At 37.5% G+C, this 18,782-nt stretch overlaps 1 protein-coding gene across 2 annotated transcripts in view; it reads right to left on the bottom strand.

Annotated features, from left to right (window-relative positions):
• The window catches only part of lpar1 (lysophosphatidic acid receptor 1), a 185,962-nt gene extending 172,678 nt beyond the window's left edge, over window positions 1-13,284 (bottom strand). Inside the window, exon 1 of one of the 2 annotated variants that reach the window (XM_062031717.1) lies at window positions 13,184-13,284. The gene's annotated coding sequence lies outside the window, so the exon portion shown is untranslated. The remainder of the gene's footprint in view (window positions 1-13,183) is intronic. The other variant, XM_062031718.1, reaches the window with a different exon arrangement.
• Window positions 13,285-18,782: the final 5,498 nt, after the last annotated feature.

Genomic DNA, 18,782 nt, shown 5'->3' with positions numbered 1-18,782 from the left:
TATGAAAAACATTGCCCAAATATGCTATATAAACAAAAGGACAATTACAGTGAAACTCCTTGGATCACAAGGGGACTACAGAATGCATGTAAAAAGAAAAATAGACTTTACAAGGTATTTTTAAAATCTAGGACAAATGCAGCAGAAATTAAATATAAGGTTTATAAAAACAGGTTGACAACAATAATGAGACAAGCCAAAAAAGACTATTATAGTAACTTGTTAGAAAAAAATAAAGCCAATATCAAAGGAACATGGAACATATTGAAAAAGGTGATGGGAAGCACACCGGGACCTATCAGCCCGCCAAACCACTTTGTAAAAGAAGAAAAGATAATAAAAAATATGGACGAAGTGGCAAATGAGTTTAACTCATTTTTTGTAAACGTAGGTCCAAAACTAGCAGAAAATATAGAAAAACATGATGATGGGTCATTTCAGAATGGGTTGGGAGGTGGAGGCAGAGTACTTAAGTCAATGTTTTTGGGAGAAGTCAGTGAAAATGAAATTATAACAATTGTAAATAAATTAAAGAACAAAACATCAACAGACGATGATGGGTTAGATATGATAATTGTAAAAAAGACAATTGACTGCATCATTGAGCCTCTCTGCTATATCTTCAATCTCTCTTTCAATACAGGGACCTTCCCAGATAGAATGAAGGTAGCAAAGGTTATTCCACTCTTTAAAGATGGGGATAAGCACATGTTTACTAATTACAGACCGGTATCACTTCTGTCCCAATTCTCTAAGGTGCTTGAAAAAATATTTGTACAAAAATTAGACCATTTTATTGAAAAAAACAAGTTGTTGAGCGAGAGCCAGTATGGATTTCGTTCAAACAGATCTACTGCCTCTGCTGTGATGAACATAATTGAGGACATAACAACAGCCACCGATAGTAAGAAATACACAGTAGGGGTGTTTATAGACCTTAAGAAAGCGTTTGACACAATCGATCACTCTATCCTTTTATCCAAATTACATTCATACGGTGTGAGAGGAATAGTTTTAGATTGGTTAAATAGCTACTTGGATAACAGACAACAATATGTACAATATGCTGCTAATACATCTGAAAATATGAGTATTAAGTGTGGAATTCCACAAGGGTCTGTTCTGGGACCGAAACTATTTATTTTATACATAAATGATATCTGTGATGTGTCAAAATTACTCAATTTTGTATTATTTGCTGACGATACCAACTTTTACAGCTCTGGACATGACTTAAATGAATTACTAAAGAGTATGGAACAGGAAATGGTCAAACTCAAAAAATGGTTTGACGTTAACAAATTATCATTGAATTTGAAAAAAACTAAGTTCATGATTTTTAGTAAGAGAAAAAAGCCTGAAAATATTGTACTGTCAATAGCTGGAACAAGCATTGAAAAAGTCTCTGAGATTAGATTTTTGGGAGTGATTTTAGATGATAATATTAGTTGGAAATCGCATATCTCACATGTTAGAAAAAAGATGGCTAAAAGTATATTTATATTAAATAAGGTAAAAGATGTATTAGATTATAAAGCAATGCGTACACTGTATTGTGCACTTGTACTGCCTTATATCAATTATTGTGTGGAAATATGGGGTAGTACATATAAGAGTAACACAAAGCCACTGTACCTCCTTCAGAAGAGAGCGATCAGAATCATACACAAAACAGGTTATAGAGAGCACACAAATGGATTATTTATTAGCTCAGGACTTTACAAATTTTATGAACTAGTTGAGCAGCAGACATTATTGGTTATGTTCAGGGCTAGTAGTCAAGAGCTACCAACAAATCTACAAAAAAATGTCACTTTAATAGAAAAAGAAGGAAGAAGGAAAGGGCACTTTAAGCATCAGCTTGCACGAACAACATCAAAACAAATGTGTACATCAGTGGTGGGAGTAAAACTCTGGAACTCTCTCCATAATGAAATAAAGCAATGTAAAAACACATTTCAATTAAAAAAAGTCTTTAAAAACAGAACTATGATGTTATATGAGCACTGACAAAAGGGACGCAAAGGGAAAAATAAGGGGAAAAAAATAAAAATAAAAAATAAAAATAATAATAAACACACAAAAAAAAAAACAACGCTTACATTATCCTACATGACTGTAGGTATTGTATAGTCCAGCTTTCCTTTCATTTTTTATTTTTTTTTTTTTTTTTTTCTTTATCGACATGCACTATGGATCCTTGGTTGAATGATCACATTGTTCTTAGCTTTGTTTGGTTTGAATGATACCTTGTTATGATAGCCTTGTTCTATTCAGTTTTGTTTGGTTTGAATGATTACCTTATTCTTTTTCAGTTTGTTTGGTTTGGATGATTGCCTTGTTCTTTTTCAGTTTGTTTGGTTTGAGTGATTGCCTTATTTTTTCAGTTTTTGTTTTGTTTATTTATTTTTTGTTCAACTTATCTTGCTTGTTTATTCTTTTCATTGATTGTTTGTTCTATTAATTTCTATGAGTGTGTGCACTGGGTAGGGGTACAAACTTGTAGTTTTTAGGCAACAATAACTTTTCTTGTCAACTGGGTCATACATGTCCTGTAGCCTTTTTTACTACTCTAGAGTCTACGCCCCTGGTGGGTGGGTGCGTGTGGGTGTGGGTGCCTGTGTGTGCATATGTGATATATTGTTTTGTATTGATTTGTTGCATTGGATGTTCTAATGCACTACCGGCAAAGAGATACCAAGAAAATGTTTCTTTTGTGCGAAGGGGCAGGAAATATAAGATTTTCTTCATCCTGTTCCTTTTCGACATGGCTGTGTATTGAATGCAGTAAGGTATGTGAGATTGTTGAAATGTTGTTGAAATGTACACATCCAAGTACGAAATAAATAATTGAATTGAATTGAATTGAATTGATCAAAGAAGAGAAGAATATACTATATAATTAGAATAATTATGTATAAGTTATCACACAACTCTTATGCTTTAAGGCTGTTGCTATAGTAATTATCTATTGTGGTCAAGTTGTACTGTTCTAGCTGTGCAAAGGCACACTAATTTGTATCTTCCACTGCAAGTTGCCTCGCAGCAGCAGTTTCAGTCTTCCAGCCCGCTACGGACTTCAAGTAACAAAGATAAGACGACAACACGCAGACAAAGCAGAGCCAGGGCGAAATCTCGAGCTCAGGCACATTTGCGTTCTGAGTATTCCTGCATTGTGATACTGGGGCTGCTTGCATAATATGTGTGACCACTCCCTCTAGAGGCAGCCTCGGTGATGTTAACCAGGGAACTCCCGAATAAATAGAGGAGCACGTGGGGCTGCCCCTCAGAGCGTGGTGGGAGGCTGTAACTGAGTGTGCAGCCCCACACGTTTCTCCTCATCTGCAAAATTGAACTCTGTTTCTGCCTATTTCCTTCTTCTTGTCTTGTGTAATAGATAGTTCGATGTTTGAACCTGACAGTGATTATTACACTTTAACAGAAGTGTAAATAGAACATATTAAAACGGTAAATAAGCAGATATTAACAGTAAATGAACAAGTGGATTAATAATCAATTTTTACAGCTTGTCCTTAATAATGTAGACACAATAATAGGTAGATAAATGACACAATATGTTACTGCATATGTCCGCAGACTAATTAGGAGACAAGTTGTCTAGTATGCCCCCCTCTACCTCAAAGAACTGCTCACCCCCAAATCCTCCACACCACACCTCCGCTCCGGACAGGCTAACCTCCTCCAACCTCTGAGGACAAAGCTAAGCTACGAACAATGGTAGACCGGGATTTTTGCTCCGCCGCTCCCAGTCTGCGGAATGCTCTCCCTGACCACCTGAGGGCACCACAGACTGTGGATGCTTTGAAAAAAAATGCTTAAAAACCCTTCTTTTAAAAAAAAAAAAAAAAATTATATATATGCATACTAGTTCTAGCTATTTGGCTGTTCTAGTTTTTATTTTTTTTTATTTTTTATTATCTTTTTATTTATTTTTTTAATACACTGTAGAACTTTAAGGTTGTTTACGCAATGTAAAGTGCTTTTTACAAATAAAATCTATTATTATTATTATGTTCACTATTTTATTTAAGGACTAAATTGCAATAATAAACATATTTTTAATGTACCCTAAAAAAATGTTGGTAAAATAAAGCCAAAAATGCAATTTTTTGTGGTCCCCTTTATTTAGAAAAGTATTGAAAAGTATCGAAATACATTTTGGGTACCGGTACCAAAATATTGGTAATGGCACAACCCTAATTTGGAGTGTTTGGACTGGAAAAAAAAATAAAAAAATCAGATCCGTGTCACTTGAGGGCAAATAAATCTGATTTGGTGTGCAGTGTGAACAGGACCATTGGTGCAAGAGTCCCTTCAGGCCTGTATGTGCCTCCACTGTGAGAGCGTGTGCCATGAGGTCACCGCCAGCTTGGGCGTGTGCGTGATGATAGCGAGTGTGTCATTTTTCACTTACACGCACACACACACACACACCCTTTTGGTGAAATTAACTGTTCTTTTCCCTAATGCCAGTGATACACTCACAGGATGACATCACCCTACGCTGGGAATTATTTTGCAGTATCTCACCCGGATAGAAAAGCGCCGACGAAAGGAGAGAGCGAAAAGATCTCCGCGTGAGTGGAAAACCAGAGCTTTGGAAACATGATTTCCTGTGGAAAGTGTGATGTCATGACAGCTCGTCTGCGGCGCTCACGGGACTTCACGGAGTCATTAGCGGGCCTGACAAATACATTGTTGCCTTTATTGTGATTGACATGACTGCAATGGGAGATGTGGGGGGTCAGCGGGTCAGGACATGTGATATGGAGTTCACGCACGCTCCCAAAAACAGCCAGCAGGAGACTCTGGGAAAACACCCCCAAAAAAACCCTCACAAAAGGTACACTGTAAAAAAAAATCCTATTTTTATGGTTAATTTACTCCAAATTTCTACTGTAATTTTTCCATTTTTTTTAAATAGTTTATAAAACTGTAGATTTGAAGACAGTATCTGTAAATAAACAATCTGCATGTTATTTTAAGTAATATGCCAGTAATGACAAACTATGTATATTTCTATTTTTTTTACAGAAAAATACCAAATTATTTATACATAGCATTTTCTGTTTTCTTAAATTACTTTCAAATTCAAGTAAAATGACAGTAATTATCTTTCATTAAAGGCCTACTGAAATGATTTTTTTTTATTCAAACGGGGATAGCAGATCCATTCTATGTGTCATACTTGATCATTTCGCGATATTGCCATATTTTTGCTGAAAGGATTTAGTAGAGAACATCGACGATAAAGTTCGCAACTTTTGGTCGTACCGGAAGTAGCGTGACGTCACCGGAGGAAGGACTGCTCACATTTTCCTATTGTTTTCAATGCAGCGAGAGAGATTCTGACCGAGAAAGTGACGATTACCCCATTAATTTGAGCTAGGATGAAAGATTCGTGGATGAGGAACGTTAGAGCGAAGGACTAGAATGCAGTGCAAGACATATCTTTTTTCGCTCTGAACGTAACTTAGGTACAAGCTGGCTCATTGGATTCCACGCTTTCTCCTTTTTCTATTGTGGATCACGGATTTGTATTTTAAACCACCTCGGATACTATATCCTCTTGAAAATGAGAGTCGAGAACGCGAAATGGACATTCACAGTGACTTTTATCTCCACGACAATACATCGGCGAAGCACTTTAGCTACGGAGCTAACGTGATAGCATCGTGCTTAACTGCGGATAGAAACAAAATAAATAAACCCCTGACTGGAAGGATAGATAGAAGATCAACAATACTATTAAACCATGGACATGTAAATACACGGTTAATGCTTTCCAGCCTGGCGAAGCTTAACAATGCTGTTGCTAACGACGCCATTGAAGCTAACTTAGCAATCGGACCTCACAGAGCTATGCTAAAAACATTAGCTATCCAGCTACGCCAGCCAGCCCTCATCTGCTCATCAACACCCGTGCTCACCTGCGTTCCAGCGATCGACGGCGCGACGAAGGACTTCACCCGATCACAGATGCGGTCGGCGAGACGGAGGAAGTTAAGGTGAATTCGGCGGCTAGCGCATCTGCTATCCATCTCTGTCCTCCTGGCTGTGTTGCTGTAGTCCGACGCTAATACACCGATCCCACCTACAACTTTCTTCTTTGCAGTCTTCATTGTTCATTAAACAAATTGCAAAAGATTCACCAACACAGATGTCCACAATACTGTGGAATTTTGAAATGAAAACAGAGCTTTTTTGTATTGGATTTAATGGGGTACCAATACTTCTATCAACCATTGACGTCACGCGCATACGTCATCATATTTACACGTTTTCAAGTGGAAGTGTGGCGGGAAATTTAAAATGTCACTTTATAAGTTATTGGCATGTGTTGCAATGTTAAGATTTCATCATTGATATATAAACTATCAGACTGCGTGGTCAGTAGTAGTGGCTTTCAGTAGGCCTTTAAAGGTGGTTGATCTTAACAATTCAGAAAAAATCTGTAAAATAAAGGTATTTTTCTGTGGAACTGCCAGCAGTCACTTCATTAAAGGTGTTTGATCGTAATAATTTGGAAAAACTCTGTAGAATAAAGGTATTTTTCTGCAGAACTGTTTGCATCGTCACTTTATTAAAAGGTGGTTGATCTTAGTAATTTAGTAAAAATCTGTGAAATTACGATATTTTTCCGCAAAACGTTTCATGAAAATTTCTGTAAATATGTTTTTGATCATTATTTGGTTTACAATGTTTTACTTTAATTTTATGGTTTTCGTTTGGCAGCCGTAGCTGCCAGTAGATGACCGTTTTTTTTTACAGCATTTTATTTTTACAGTGTAACTCATGCCAACATAAAATGGTCAATTTGCGAGTCAACAGGCTGCTTATCAGTGCTACTCAAATTCACCTCTGCTTTGTCCTATGTGGGAGAATCCAAACTACTGCGCGACAAACAGCGCTCTTGGGTCAGGGGTCGGCAACCCAAAATGTTGAAAGAGCCATATTGGACCTCCAATCTGTCTCCACACTGCAAAAATGAGGGGTATTTTACTTGAACTAAGCAAAATTATCTGCCAATAGAACAAGAAAAGTTGGCTTGTCAAGACTTTCCAAAACAAGTACAATTAGCTCACCTCAATGAACCCAAAAATAGCTTAAAATAAGTATATTCTCACTAATAACAAGTGCACTTTTCTTGGCAGAAAAAAAAAAAGAGACCTTTTTGCTCAATATGTTGAAAAATATTCTTAAATGAAGTAAATGCTAGTGCCATTATCTTGACTTAATGATATGCGCTCGGCATTACATGTGTTAAAACCAGCAAACTTATACTCAAAACTAATTTATTGTTCTTAAATGCCTACTGAAATGAATTTTTTTTATTCAAACGGGGATAGCAGATCTATTCTATGTGTCATACTTGATCATTTCGCGATATTGCCATATTTTTGCTGAAAGGATTTAGTATAGAACAACGACGATAAAGATCGCAACTTTTGGTATCTGACAAAAAAAAGGCTTGCCCCTACCGGAAGTAGCGTGACGTAGTCAGTTGTACATTTCCGCAAAGTTCCCTATTGTTTACAGTGATGGCGGCCAGAAGTGAGAGCGATTCAGACCGAGAAAGCGACTATTTCCACATTAATTTGAGCGAGGATGAAAGATTTGTGGATGAGGAAAGTGCAAGTGAAGGACTAGTGGGGAGTGGAAGCGATTGAGATAGGGAAGATGCTGTGAGAGCCGGGGGTGACCTGATATTCAGCTGGGAATGACTACAACAGTAAATAAACACAAGACATATATATACTCTATTAGCCACAACACAACCAGGCTTATATTTAATATGCCACAAATTAATCCCACATAAAAACACCTAGGTGTTTGTTATGCTAGCTCCTAGCTACTAGCTCCCGTCCATATAACCCGCCAATACAATTCAAACACCTGCACAACACACACAATCACTCAGCCCAAAGGACCGTTCACCTAACCCAAGGTTCATAAAGCTTATATATTTACCCAAAGTTACGTACGTGACACGCACGTACGGGCAAGCGATCAAATGTTTGGAAGCGAAGCTGCGTACTCACGGTACCGCGTCTGTGTATCCAAATCAAAGTAATCCTGGTAAGAGTCTGTGTTGTCCCAGTTCTCTACAGGCGTCTGTGTATCGAAGTCAAAGTCCTCCTGGTAAGAGTCTCTGTTGTCCGAGTTCTTCGATCTTGACTGCATCTTTCGGGAATGTAAACAATGAAACACCGGCTGTGTTGTGTTGCTGACTTCCCTCGCAAAATACTCCGCTTCGCACCGACAACTTTCTTCTTTGCTTGCTCAGCTTCTTTCTCCATAATGCAATGAACAAATTGCAACAGATTCACGATCACAGATGTCCAGAATACTGTGGAATAATGAGATGAAAACAGATCTACTTTGTATTGGCTTCAATGGGGTACCGATACTTCTGTTTCACTGGCTACGTCACACGCATACGTCATCATCCAAAGGAGTTTTCAACCGGAAGTTTAGCGGAAAATTTTAAATGTCACTTTATAAGTTAACCCGGCCGTATCGGCATGTGTTGCAATGTTAAAATTTCATCATTGATATATAAACTATCAGACTGCGTGGTCGCTAGTAGTGGCTTTCAATAGGCCTTTAATGGAAAGGTAACACGGTTCCTAGCCGCTCAGGCATATCATATTGTCTAAAAATGCATTTTTCCATGGATAACATGACATCATCGCGCCAAGTGCGTGCTCTTTCAGTCAATTAGTGCGCATATATACAGCCCGGCCCCCGGCTGACATTTTTTTAATTGTAATTTTGAGGAATTTATCTGAATGTGCATGAACTATTTCTGTTCCAAAATTGCTTGAAATGTCAAATGTTTAAATATTAACTGTCAGTTTACTGTACTGTGCCAACTGTACTACTATATGAGTACGTCTTTTCTATTGTTTCATTGGAAATAAAACAGCAAAGTCCATTTGGCTGTCATCCGTTTTAATTATGAGACACAAGTGTGTCAAAATCATGTTGTTTTTTTATTTTCATGCTTGAAATAAGAAATTATTAGTTTAAAAAAGTAGTTTTCTACTTGTGACTGTTGATGACACAGCTTTGCAACAGTTGATATTCTAGTTTCAAGCATGTTTTACTCAATATAGCTCATCAAATCTCAGCAACAAGCTGTAATATCTTACTGACATCATTTAGGACACTTAAAACAAGTAAAACACTCTAACATAAAATCTGCTTAGTGAGAAGAATGATCTTATCAGACAGAAAATAAGCAAATATCACCCTTATTTGACATATTTCATCTTACTTTTATTTCAGTGTTTGCAGTGCAGACCACAGAACTTTCCTCCAGAAGGTCTTATCTTTGTCCATGTGATGTCAGATGAAACAAAAATGGAGCTGTTTGGCCACAATACCCAGCAATATGTTTGGAGGAGAAAAGGTGAGGCCTTTAATCCCAGGAACACCATGTCCACCGTCAAGCATGGTGGTGGTAGTATTATGCTCTGGGACTGTTTTGCCGCCAATGGAACTCGTGCTTTACACACTGCAAAAACTGAAATCTGAGTAAGATGAAATATGTCAAATAAGGGTGATATTTGCTTATTTTCTGTCTGATAAGATCATTCTTCTCACTAAGCAGATTTTATGTTAGAGTGTTTTACTTGTTTTAAGTGTTTTGCTCCTAAATTATCTCTCGCAGTTAAGAAATATATTCTTAACTGCTTCCTTTCCATTAAGAACAATAAACTAGTTTTTAGTATAAGTTTGCTGGTTTTAAAGAAATGTAATGCCGAGTGCATATCATTATGTCAAGATAATGGTACTAGCATTTACTTCTTTTAAGAATATTTTTCAACATATTGAGAAAAAAGGACTCATATTTTTTTTTCTGTCAAGAAAAGTGCACTTGTTATTAGTGAGAATATACTTATTTTAAGCTATTTTGGTGTTCATTAGCTAATTTTACTCGTTTTGGAAAGTCTTGACAAGCCACATTTTCTTGTTCTATTGGCAGATAATTTTGCTTAGTTCAAATAAAATACCCCTCATTTTTGTATTTTTTTTTTTCTTGTTTTTGAACACCGACTTTTTGCAGTTCAGAGAGTAAATGGGACGATGAAAAAAGGAGGATTACCTCCAAATTCTTCAGGACAAGCTAAAATCATCAGCCCGGAGGTTGGGTCTTGGGCGCAGTTGGGTGTTCCAACAGGACAATGACCCCCAAACACACCTCAAAAGTGGTAAAGGAATGGCTAAATCAGGCTACAATGAAGGTTTTAGAATGGCCTTCCCAAAAGTCCTGACTTAAACGCAGGGCCGGCCCGTGTCATAGGCCGTATAGGCAAATGCTAAGGGCGCCGTCCATCAGGGGGCGCCACGCCAGTGCCACAAATGTTAGAGGGAAAAAAAAAGTTGGTACTATTATTTCTAAATACATAAAATAATCCCACGTTAATTAAAATGCAAAGTAAAGCCTATTTAATAGAAATATTATTTGTTACAACATTACGGCCCCCGTCCCCCGGCACGGTGCGCCCCCTCCCTTCCCGTATCATGACTCTTTTTGGACGTCACCACATAAAAAAATCAACACAAGATGTCAAAACGGCCAAAACTGTCAGGTGCCCAGGGAAGAAAAAAGAGAAAAGAAGAGGAGAAACGAGAAAAAGACAGAGGTAGCAGGGAGGTAACGTTAGCCTACATGAAATTATTTGTCTGTTACAGAATGTGATAGTAACCTGGCTTTTTAGCATCAAGCTAATGTTACATGATTCGGCAATTGCTAATCAATAAATAGCTAGTTCTGTTTTAACGTCGGGTTAATATTGTGGAGGGGGCTAAATTGTTATGGAAAATAATAATGTAACGTTAGGTAATTACAGTACTCCCTGGTGTACAGTCATTTTGTAAGTCATTCTAGTTAATGCAATATTAAAAAGCACAAATAGAGAACTCTGTAGGATCCCCTTTTTTTGTAATGTAGTTGTTAAAGTCATACTGGTTTGATATCTTGTTTTGTGCAGTGCCTTATTTATATTGTATTTTTAATTTATTTTATGCAACTTGTTGACACGTTTTATTTTGTGTTCATGTATGTAAAAAATATCGTATTTCATATATTCATTTTTTATTTTTTTGTATTCATTTATTTATCCATATTTTTTTTATCTTGTTAACTATTCTGATTTTTAATTTGCTTTCTTTAAGTAAAAAAAAAAAAAAGGTCAAAGACAAAGCTATTCGGTTTCTTGTGAGTATATACACTTCACTGCCGACGTGGGGGGCACCACCTAAAATCTTGCCTAGGGCGCCAGATTGGTTAGGGCCGGGCCTGCTTAAACGTGTGGACAATGCTGAAGAAACAAGTCAACACATTTAGCTGAACTGCACCAATTTTGTCAAGAGGACATTTTTAATTCTAAGAGAGACAAAACTCAAATAGAATTTGAAAAATCCAAGAAAATATTTGAAAGACTTGGTCTTCACTAACTGACAAAGAAACAGATAACAGATTTGGTGTCCAGTTCAAAGTGTGACATGATTTATTTAAACATTTGAGAGTTGACTTTTGTATTTTACATGACTTATTATTTGTACAAACATGGTGCAAAGTCATTCATGATTTGTTCAAAAATGTTAGTGGCTAGCTAGTTAAAATGGGATGTTGTGATTTCACAAGACCGTCTTAGAAGTGATCATTTGAAAATGTTCAATTTGAAAAATGTGCACTTAGAGAAAATATAAAAATAAAGTGTTGCATTTTGAAATGTATCTGTTTCTATATATATTTATTAGAGATGGCCGATAATATCGGAAATGCGTTAAAATGTAATATCGGAAATTATCGGTATCGTTTTTTTTATTATCAGTATCGTTTTTTTTTTTGGTTTTTTTTTTGTTTGTTTTTTATTAAATCCACACAAAAAACACAAGATACACTTACAATTAGTGCACCAACCCAAAAAACCTCCCTCCCCCCATTTACACTCATTCACACAAAAGGGTTGTTTCTTTCTGTTATTAATATTCTGCTTCCTACATTATATATCAATATATATCAATACAGTCTGCAAGGGATACAGTCCGTAAGCACACATGATTGTGCGTGCTGCTGCTCCACTAATAGTACTAACCTTTAACAGTTAATTTTACTCATTTTCATTAATTACTAGTTTCTATGTAACTGTTTTTATATTGTTTTACTTTCTTTTTTATTCAAGAAAATGTTTTTAATTTATTTATCTTATTTTATTTGATTCATTTTTTTAAAAAGTACCTTATCTTCACCATACCTGGTTGTCCAAATTAGGCATAATAATGTGTTAATTCCACGACTGTATATATCGGTTGATATCGGTATCGGTTGATATCGGTATCGGTAATTAAAGAGTTGGACAATATCGGCATATCGGATATCGGCAAAAAGCCATTATCGGACATCCCTACCCCAAACACACGTCAAAAGTGGTAAAGGAATGGCTAAATCAGGCTAGAATGAAGGTTTTAGAATGGCCTTCCCAAAGTCCTGACTTAAACGTGTGGACAATGCTGAAGAAACAAGTCCGTGTCAGAAAACCAACACATTTAGCTGAACTGCACCAATTTTGTCAAGAGGAGTGGTCAAGTGGTCCAGCAGAAGCTTGTGGATGGCTACCAAAAGTGCCTTATTGCAGGTAAACTTGCCAAGGGACATGTAAGCAAATATTAACATTGCTGTATGTATACTTTTGACCCATTTTCAGTAGAGCCATAATAAATTCATAAAAGAAGCAAACTTCATGAATGTTTTTTGTGACCAACAAGTATGTGCTCCAATCACTACATCACAAAAAAATAAGAGTTGTAGAAATGATTGTAAACTGAAGACAGCCATGACAGGATGTTCTCTACAAGTGTATGTAGACTTTTGACTGTATATATTCATGTACTGTACAATACATTAAATTGGTTGTAGTTACGTCAATGTGCACAATGTATCATGCACACCCCCCAAATCCCTGGCATTCGTTAACTTTTCAGTATGCGGCCCTTGTTGGAAAAAGTGTGTACGTCCCTGGCCGAGACATACCACCTAGTTGCATAAAAGCACAACCACAATGGTGGACCACAGTGTTGTACTTTGCACCTCCACTACAGTGCAGCTTCCCAGCATGACTAATGTATGAAATGGATCAGCAGTACTTACATTTGCTGTTCAACCTCAGAGGAGCACATCTGAAGCTGAGAGGGAAGCAGTTGTTGGACACTTGTGTTGTGTTTCTGGAGAAAGTGATGTCGCCACCTACTGGCCTGGCATGCATCCAGGGCCACTATGTGGTTTTATGTAGGGCCACATCCACTAGGGGGACTGTTGTTAAGATTTGGAGATTTTTTGGGGGGTACTTTTAAATCCAACAGTTGTGAAATTAGGCGTCATAAAAGTTAAGTTGAACAAAATGTTGCTGTCGAAGTTCAATAATACGTTTGTTTGAACCAAATTAGGAACCCACGCTAATAGTTAATTCCTCCTTGTAACAACAAACAAAGCTCTGGAATATTTGTCTGTTCAATCAGCATATAACGTCATCAAGGCTCACATGTACAGTATGTACAGTATTCACACACAAATGTAAAAATATGATACATCTATTCGTGGTAGCGTCAGACAAAGTCATGTTTGAGTTTTACTTTTGCATCTCATAGCACAAACCGTATTTCCTTGAATCGGCGCAGGGAATATAGTATTCGCACGTCTAGAATTACTGCCGGGTCAAACTCGTTTCTCACAATAATTAACGCATGCTTGGCCTTATCGCAGGTTCGTTATTAACGCCGGATCAAATTTGTTTCGCAAAATATTAATTTTATTATCGCATGTCTATAATTTTCGCCGGGTCAAACTCGTTTCGCAAAATATTTAGCATATGTCTAGAACTTCCACCGGGTCAAATTCGTTACGTCACGAGTGACGCTTTACCTGTCCTCATTTTCAAAATGGAGGAAGCTGCGTTCAGTAGTTTGCAATCGCACAAAGGAAAAAAGATAAAGAGCTATTCAGTAGGATTTGAGGTCCAAGCTATTGAATACCGGTACAGTAAGCAGCTATGTTTTATTAATATACCGTAGCTGCGTGTGTCAAATACTGTATGAGTCATTAAATGACTCCCGCCTCCTGGTGGTAGAGGGCGCTAGTGATCCTTCTTGCGACTTCCGGTACTGCAGAAGAAGTGACAACACGCAGCAACATATTTTTATTTTTTTCCCTCTCGCCTGAACTTTTAACATGGAGGATTACATACCGGTATCTAAAATAAAACAGTTTTCTAAACTGGACTTTCAATGGAAGCAGGAGGTAATAATTAAAGGAATATCTCCATCGAGACAGAGAGACTTTTAAAACGGAAGAAAGAAAATAAGGAAGACTTCTATAAGCAAGTTATCGATGCTTTTGGTCGGAAGGAGCTGCAAATGGACTCCATTTATAAGTACAGGTAAGACCATAATAACGTTTTTTTTATTAAATGTGCTTTTCATGATGGTATGCTTACATCACACTCAAAGCGCACGCCTAAATTTACCGCATTCCTTTTGGTAAACGCCGGAGAGAGAAGAGGTTTTAAAATAATTAGCGCATGCACGGCCATCCCGCAGGCTTCCGGTAAACGCCGGAGTGACAGGAGGTTTTAAATTAATTAGCGCCCCTGCGGCTATTCAAGGAAATACGGTAACTGTGGCGAGGGAGGCCTAACCCCCACTGTATGTTCTAATAATAATAATCAAACTAATTGTGATGATGATGTATTAGTATTATGATTATTTTTAGAAAAATTCAAAAACCTTAACCTCAAGCTAAGTTTTTTTCCATACAAAACCGTGCAGACATTACAAACTGCATGCATGCATTGCATGTAGGGTTGTCTCGATACCAATATTTTGATACCGGTACGGGTACCAAAATGTATTTTGAAACTTTTCTAAATAAAGGGGACCACAAAAAATGGCATTATTGTCTTTATTTTGAACAAAAAATCTTAGTGTACATAAAACATATGTTTATTATTGTAATTTAGTCCTTAAATAAAATAGTGACCATACAAGACAACTTGTCTTTTAGTAGTAAGTAAACAAACAAAGACTCCTAATTAGTCTGCTGACGTATGCAGTAACATATTGTGTCATTTATACACCTATTATTTTGTACACATTATTAAGGACAAACTGTAAAAATGTATTATTAATCCACCTGTTCATTTACTGTTAATATCTGCTTTTTTTCTGTTTCAACATGTTCTATCTACACTTCTGTTAAAATGTAATAATCACTTATTCTTCTCTTCTTTGATACTTTACATTAGTTTTGGATGATACCACACATTTAGGTATCGATCTGATACCAAGTACAGGATCATGCAATGGTCTTAATTTAAGTTCTTGTGTGTCCAGGGACATATTTCCAGAGTTTATGAATATAAAATGAATTTAAAAGAAAAAAGATGTTGCGATGATAAAAATATAGATGTAATCATAGTAGTATCGACTAGATACGCTCTTGTACTTGGTATCATTACAGTGGATGTCAGGTGTAGATCCACCCATGGCATTTGTTTACATTGTGACGCCGGTGAGCTATTGTATCCTCCTACGGTGTGTAGTGAAGCATGTTTAGCTATTCCTCGTCCTGCAGTGATAATGCTACTTGTAAGAAACGTACTTTATTTGTCGCCATGGAGGCCAGGATTGGTGATTTAGAAGTAGCTAAAACACTGTGGATGGACATTAGCCGCTAACTAGCTAGCCATGTCTTAAAGCACCTCTTCCTGAGGGTGTTTCAGTGTTATAACTTCACCTTTATCTTTACTTTTTAGGCTAAAATGTGTCAATTCTCCCTTTTCTAATTGGGCAAATTGGGAACAGGTGGGTGCCATGATTGGGTATAAAAGTAGATTCCATGAAATGCTCAGTCATTCACAAACAAGGATGTGGCGAGGGTCACCACTTTGTCAACAAATTGTCCAACAGTTTAAGAACAACATTTCTCAACCAGAAACGCTTCGCTGGGCCCGAGCTCATCTAAGATGGACTGATGCAAAGTGGAAAAGTGTTCTGTGGTCTGACGAGTCCACATTTCAAATTGTTTTTGGAAACGGTGGACGTCGGAACAAAGAGGAAAAGAACCATCCGGACTGTTCTAGGCGCAAAGTTGAAAAGCCAGTGTGGAAGCTCTCTTCCAGTGGGTCCTCCTGACCACCAAGCATTTCTAGGCGAGCCCGTTTCATTGTTTACAGACAGTTTTTATTCTTCACAACAAGTCTTTTGGTGCTTTTCAGCAGTCGTCTTTTGGTCAATGTTCGTTGTGTTCTCGCTCTCCTCCCGGTCGCTGCTTATACAGAGCGACAGGTGATTAGATAACAAGGCCCAGGTGGGCCATCTCCGCACCTGTCACTGACTTCGAGGCCGGTCCTGGCACCCCCGCCCCGCTGCAGGCCCGCAGGATAGACAAATGTTTTTATTTAAACGGGGATAGCAGATCCATTCTATGTGTCATACTTGATCATTTCGCGATATTGCCATATTTTTGCTGAAAGGATTTAGTAGAGAACATCGACGATAAAGTTCGCAACTTTTGCTCGCTGATAAAAAAAAGCCTAGCCTGTAGCGGAAGTAGCGTGACGTCACAGGTTGAAAGGCTCCTCACATTTCCCCATTGTTTACACCAGCAGCGAGAGAGATTCGGACCGAGAAAGCGACGATTACCCCATTAATTTGAGCCAGGATGAATGATTTGTGGATGAGGAACGTGAGAGTGAAGGACTAGAGTGCAGTGCAGGGCGTATCTTTTTTCGCTCTGACCGTAACTTAGGTACAAGCTGGCTCATTGGATTCCACACTCTCCTTTTTCTATTGTGGGTCACGGATTTGTATTTTAAACCACCTGGGATACTATATCCTCTTGAAAATGAGAGTCGAGAACGCGAAATGGACATTCACAGTGACTTTTATCTCCACGACAATACACCGGCGAAACACTTTAGCTACGGAGCTAACGTGATAGCATCGGGCTTAACTGCAGATAGAAACAAATGAAATAAACCCCTAACTGGAAGGATAGACAGAAAATCAACAATACTATTAAACCATGGACATGTAACTACACGGTTAATGCTGTCCAGCCTGGCGAAGCTTAACAATGCTGTTGCTAACGACGCCATTGAAGCTAACTTGGCTACGGGACCTCACAGAGCTATGCTAAAAACATTAGCTATCCAGCTACGCCAGCCAGCCCTCATCTGCTCATCAACACCCGTGCTCACCTGCGTTCCAGCGATCGACGGCGCGACGAAGGACTTCACCCGATCATCGATGCGGTCGGCGGCTAGCGTCGGATAGCGCGTCTGCTATCCAAGTCAAAGTCTTCCTGGTTGTGTTGCTGCAGCCAGCCGCTAATACACCGCTTCCCACCTACAGCTTTCTTCTTTGCAGTCTTCATTGTTCATTAAACAAATTGCAAAAGATTCACCAACACAGATGTCCAGAATACTGTGGAATTTTGCGAGGAAAACCGAGCTATTTGTATTGGATACAATGTGTCCCAATACTTCCGTTTCATCCATTGACGTCACGCGCATACGTCATCATACATAGACGTTTTCAACCGGAAGTTCAGCTGGAAATTTAAAATGTCACTTTATAAGTTAACCCGGCCGTATTGGCATGTGTTGCAATGTTAAGATGTCATCATTGATATATAAACTATCAGACTGCGTGGTCGCTAGTAGTGGCTTTCAGTAGGTCTTTAAATTCTAAGTTAATGATTATTTGCAAAAAATAACAAAGTTTCTCAGTGTGAACAGGAAATATGTTGTCTTTGCAGTCCATTCAATTGAATATAAGTTGAAAAGGATTTGTTGTATTCTCTTTTTATTTTCCATTTACACAACGTGACAACTTGACTGCTTTTGGGGTTTGTAAATGTCTCCGATTGAAAGTTCTATTAAAAGTAGAGTGGCAAATGGCCTCTCAGTAGAAGTTTGTGGCAACATTCCTTCACATCCTGCCTGAATGTCCAATTGAACATGATTCATTGTGTGAACTAACAGTACAGCAATATTTCATTGCAAGCTGCACAGTGTCATTGTTGCAGCAACAGCAAATAGAAGTCTCGGTGATATCACATAATGTAGACTTTTCATGTTTATTTGACTTTGTTGTCATAGTTTCCCATGGACACTATTTCTTCTAGCACCATTCCTGGTGGGTTTTTTTTCTCTCCAAAGGGTTTGTATTTCTTTGAATGTTTTTATTGTCTTTTTTTCTCTGCATTGTTTCTCTTCAGTGTTTGACCTCCAGGACCCCTGTCAACTTTTATTTTCCAGTGGGCTTCACTTAAAAGCACAAGTGAAGAACCAACATTTCAGGATATTTATACCAAACATGGCTTTGACCTTCTAATTAACGCTCCTAAGACAAAACACAGCAACACCATCAATTACTTATTCTTGCAGCTGAAAAAATGCTGCAATTCAAATATGCTGCATGACTAAAAACAAAAGGGTAATGCTAAAAACACACACAACCACCAAAACAACTGCATGAGAGATATTCTGTAAGTTCACATGTATATATATATATATATATATATATATATATATATATATATATATATATATATATATATATATATATATATATATATATATATATATATATATATATATATATATATATATATATGTATATACATATACATATATATATATATATATATATATATATATATATATATATATATATATATATATATATAT

This window comes from Entelurus aequoreus, linkage group LG21 (assembly GCF_033978785.1).
Source record: "Entelurus aequoreus isolate RoL-2023_Sb linkage group LG21, RoL_Eaeq_v1.1, whole genome shotgun sequence".
In the NCBI taxonomy this organism is placed as follows: Eukaryota; Metazoa; Chordata; class Actinopteri; order Syngnathiformes; family Syngnathidae; genus Entelurus; species Entelurus aequoreus.
The sequence above is the reverse complement of the archived record's forward strand: the minus strand, read 5'-3'. Positions and strand labels throughout refer to the sequence as shown.